Here is a 5,371-nt window from a genome sequence, read left to right on the forward strand (position 1 = left end):
CAGGGATGGGGCCTGCAGGCTGCATAGAGGACCTGGGGTTTTGTCCTGAGGGGAGCGAGGAGGCGTGCAGCGGCTCCCCCATTAGAGTTGTCACTTACAAATTACCCAGTGGAGAGAGAGGTCACAGCTATGTCCCATCCCCCGGCCAGGGTGGGCCTCAAGTGGGCAGGAAACAGATAGGAGTCTGATCCAGCCAGGACGTGAATCAGGTCTGCTGGATTCTCATAATAATGGCCAACATATTGAGCACTTCCTCGGTGCCAGGTGCTGTTCCAGGCACGTGGACACAGCTTGGAACAAAACAAAGATTCTTGCCCTCATAGAGCTGGCATTCGAGTGGGAGAGACAGACAAGAAACAAACATACAATGGGACAGGAAATAAGTTCTAGGATGAAAAATGAACAGGGGTAGGGGGCTGGATAAAGAGGGGATCAGGGAAGGCTGTGAGAAATAACATCTGTGGGGAGACCTGAAGGATATGGAGGAAGAGAGTTCCAGGCAGCAAGTGCAAAGGTCCTGAGGTGGGAGCGTGGGACTGTTGTTACCAGTTGCAGTAGTTCTTCATTGCTGCCTAACACATTATCCCCAAACTCAGTGGCTTAAAACAGTAAACGGTGGGTCAGGAATCCAGGAGTGGCTTTGCTCGGCTTTCTTGGCCAGGGGTCTCCCCACCTCGATTCCTCCCTACTTGGGCTGTTTGAGTGTGCAGCCTTCCCCACTTGGCCTCCCCCAAGCAAGTGAGCTGAGAGAAGGACAGCCTGGCGGAAGTTGTATCTTTTTATGACCCAGCATCAGAAGTTGCATGGCGTCACTTCCGCCCCACGTCCTGTATGTTAAAATTGAGTCACTGGGTCCAGCCCACGTTTAGGGAAGGAAAGAAAGACCCCGCCCTCTCTCCCCTCCCACCTCCTGCTGGAGCATTTCATTGGCTGCACCGGAAGCCAGTCATGCTGTCAGCCTCCCAGGGCACAGAGCAAGAGGGGGAAGGGTGACAGTCCATCTGGAAGGACAAACAGAAGATACAACCCGAGTATTGAATTTCGGCATTTGTAGATAAACAGAAAGACGAATATTCCCAGTGACCGCATGAGGACGCTGCCTCCACACCAACGGTTTCGTGGAAGCTTTGTGGCCACTGTGGCCTGGCCAGATGTGCCTTGTTTGTGCCGTGGTGCGAGCATTACTGCATTTTATCTTTTGCCTTTACAAAAAGGTGTAGAGAGGGAGCAAATGGATGTACTGAGAATAGTGATGAGAAGTGTAGCCTTTGACACTTTAGTATAATTGAGTCAAGATGGCGCCTCTTTGATCCATCCATTCATTAATTTGTCAGACATGCATCAGACGCCTTCTTGGTGGCAAGTGTGGTGCTGGGCACCATTTCTGCCCTTCCGGAGCTCATGGTCTTAATGGGAAAGAGAAACATGATGCACATAATATCCCCAGCAATTATGTAATCACATATATGGTATATACCGAAAAAGAGAAGTGGAGAGACTCGAGAGAAAGGATAACACATGGGAACCTGACTTGTGCAGGTTAGTCAGGCAGGGCTTCCTGGAGGAGCTGCCTCTTGAGCTGAAATCCTAACATTTTCTGAAACACTGTGCCAAGTGTTGGAAACTAGGTATCTCGTTTGATCCTCACAGCAATGCTACGAAGGGGGTAATATTATTGCAAATGGGAAAATAGTTTCAGGAATCTGTTCAAGGTTCCTCTAAAGGGTGAATAGGAGTTACCCAGTTGAAATGGTGCAGGGGAGAGGCAGCAGCATGTGCAAAGGCCCTGAGGTGGGAAGGGGCCTGATCCATTGCCAGGAAGCTAAAGGCCAGTGTGGCTGAGGCTTAGCGAGCAGGGGGGCGAGTGGAGGGAGGTGAAGCTCGTGCCAAAAGCAGCAAAATCTTGACCTTCAACTGGACCCCTTGAGGCTTAAGCTGGGTGAGCGTACGTTTCATTGTGGAGGAAATGGATACAATTGGAACGTTTATGCGCTTTCCACAATCCAGTCAATTTACCCCTCAGTTGGGGGAAATTTGGGAATGTCCAGAGGTGCAGGGAAGCGGGGAATCTCCAGACTGTTGGAGAAGCTGTCCCTTGAGAACCGTCGGAGAGGGCAGCTTGGCAAAACTCAGGAAAGCATTAAACACGCTCTTTTAACCATTTCTTTCCTTTTCTGTAATCTGATGCTATGACATCTGGGGCCTTGCTGGCGCTGGAGAGACTTCCCCGCCCTGGGCACACACACAAACCATTCTGCACCCCCGTCTCTGCACCACCTCTACTCTCCACAATGCCTGTTGCTCTAACAATTGCGTTTTTTTTTAAGCATCCATCACTTTTGTCATCAGAACCAAAAAACACACAGTAAGGGAAATCCAATTCCTGTTTAGAATAACGTGCGAAACCCTGGAAATAGATGTTTGACAGGGACACCTAAAAGGTGAGAAGTCATTTGGGATTTCATAATTCATGTAGCCCGTGGCAGGTGGAATGTCCCTCACAGCACAGAAATCTATTGTTCGAGTTTTTCGAAATCAGCCTCAAACACATTTCCAGGAAGACAGCGTGTGCAAAAGCTGGGTTTGAGGGGGTGAAGAAATCACCGTGGCTAAAAGACTCTGCGTGTCTCCAGGGCTTGCTGGGCGCCAGGCTCTCTGGGTGGTGTCCCTTGGCCTTTAGGTAGGTGCCACTGTCTCTTGTTCAGATGAAAAGTCAGAGCTTCAGGGCAATTAAACAAATTACGCAGGACGACACCCAGCTTAGAAGTGGCGTCGCCAGGACTCGGACACTGGCCAGCCGACTGCAACGCTCTCTCAGGCCAGAATCGGGGACGAGAAGTGTAGACATAAGGCGGGCACACTTCGGAACCGGACAGTCTGGGTTCGAGTCAGTGGCTAGCTCTTTGAGCAGTTTCTTAACCTCTTTCGGCCTCAGTTTCCCCATCTCTGAAACGGGAATAGAGTCGTTGTGAGGGTTCCATGAGTTAATACAGATGAACCACTCAGACCTGCGTGGTCTGACGGGGTAGCCACTGGCCGCATGTGGCATTTGAGCCCTTGAAACGTGGCAGGTCCTACTCCGGGTGTGCTGTGAGTGTCCACTGCACACTGGATTTCAAAGACACGTAAAATAACTCTTTAGTGACTTTATATTGATTACAAATGGAAGTCACAATATTTGGCATATGTTGGTTAAGCAAAATACGTCATTAAAATTAATTTCACTTGGGGCCGGCCCAGTGGCTCAGCAGTTAAGTTGCACATTCCGCTTCAGCGGCCCAGGGTTCACTGGTTGGGATCCTGGTGCAGACGTGGCACCGCTTGGCAAGCCATGCTGTGGTAGGTGCCCCACATATAAAGTAGAGGAGGATGGGCACGGATGTTAGCTCAGGGCTAATCTTCCTCAAAAAAAAAAAAAAAACACAACAAAACAACAAAGTTAAACATTAAGAAATGTCTGACTTAGAAAGAGTAAGTCTTTACCTACCCAGGAAAATAAAACCTTAAGTTATAGGACATGCAAGCAAACTGTGGACAGTTCTGGTTTCTGGGGAGGGGCAAAGAGTGGGAGCTTATGATGAGGGGGGTGTCTCATTTTTTTTTCTGTATATCTGTCTTTTGGGGAATCTTTTTGCTAGAATGTCTTCACGTATCATTAAAAGTAATAATAGGGGCCAGCCCTGGTGGCATAGTGGTTAAGTTGTTTGTTTGTTTGTTTGTTTGTTTTTTGAGGAAGATCAGCCCTAAGCTAACATCTGCTGCCAATCCTCTTCTTTTTGCTGAGGAAGACTGGCCCTGAGCTAACATCTGTGCCCATCTTCCTCTATTTTATATGTGGGACGCCCACCACAGCATGGCTTGCCAAGCGGTGCCACGTCTGCACCCGGGATCTGAACCGGCGAACCCCGGGCCGCCGAGAAGCAGAACGTGTGCACTTAACCACTGCGCCACCGGGCCGGCCCCCAATAGTGGTTAAGTTTGACGTGCTCTGCCTCGGCAGCCTGGGTTTTGTTCCTGGGTGTGGACCTACAGCATTCGTGGCCATGCTGTGGCAGTGGCCCACATACAAAAAGGAGGAAGATTGGCAACAGATGTTAGCTCGGGGCAACTCTTCCTCAGCAATAATAATAATAACAATAATGATAATAAAATAAAATAAAATAAGGGATGACAACTCCCCCTTGCCCCGGGATATTAAATTTGATGTGTATTCTCCAGATCTTTTTCCTTTGAACTACTTATTTTTCTGTCTGACTTCATCATGGTGACATTCAAAGAAAACAAGTAGCTTAAAAACACGCATGAGGCTGGCCTGGTGGCCTAGTGGTTAAGTTTGCGGGCTCCACTTCAGTGGCTCGGGATTCACCAGTTCAGATCCTGGGCCTGGACCTACACACCACTTGTCAAGCCGTGCTGTGGCGGCGTCCCACACAGAAGAGCCAGAAGGACTTACAACTAGGATATACAACTATGTACTGGGGCTTTGGGGAGGAAGAAAAAGAGAAAGATTGGTAACAGATGTTAGCTCAGGGCCAATCTTCTTCATCAAAAAAAAAAAAAAAAACCACACACACACACACACAACAAAGTCCAGATTTCTGAAACAAGGTTTGAGATTAAATGGAGAACTTTGTTGCCAGGCACTCCAGGAAGATACGCCCCCATTCAGGGCCTCTGTCTTCTCGTGTATAAAATGGGACAAATACCAGCCCCCATCTCATGGAACTGCTGAAAGAAGAAAAGGTGTTAATGTGCGTGAAGTACTTAGACCAGAGCCTGCACATAATTGGTGCTCAATAAATGTTTATTTTGACTCTTGGTACCAGATGCATGTTCAGACCAGAGTCTGCCCCTCGAGACCCTGAGCTTATGGCTGAATCTTTTGTTTGCTCATCTGTAAAACGGGATCAGAGTCCTGGCACCTATTGTGGGATTAAATGAGAGACACACAGGAGACACAGACAGGAGAGACCCACTCTGCCTTCAGGTGGTCCCCAGGGGCATCGATAAACAGCCATAATGCTCCCTGTGGATGCCCTGGTTGCGGGAGGACGGAGCATTCCAGGTATTCCAGAGGGAGGTGGTGTGTGAGATGCAAGATGCTCTAGGCGCGGAGTGCGATGGGAGAAGGAGGGAGAGCAGAGCTGGGGGGGTCTCAAACCTCCCAGAGCATCAGGGCCTCCCTGGGGGCTTGTTACGAGGCCGCTTTCCAGGCCCACCCCAGACCTACTGGAGACGCTGAGGCAGGACATGCCACAGGCTCCCGCATGACACGGGGTCTTATCTAGTCAATAAATGCTGAGTGCCAGGCTGGGAACGAGCAAACAGGCAGAAATCTCTACCCTCGAGGAACTGATGTTCTAACGGAGGA

The sequence above is a fragment of the Equus quagga genome, chromosome 14 (assembly GCF_021613505.1).
Source record: "Equus quagga isolate Etosha38 chromosome 14, UCLA_HA_Equagga_1.0, whole genome shotgun sequence".
Lineage (NCBI taxonomy): Eukaryota > Metazoa > Chordata > Mammalia > Perissodactyla > Equidae > Equus > Equus quagga.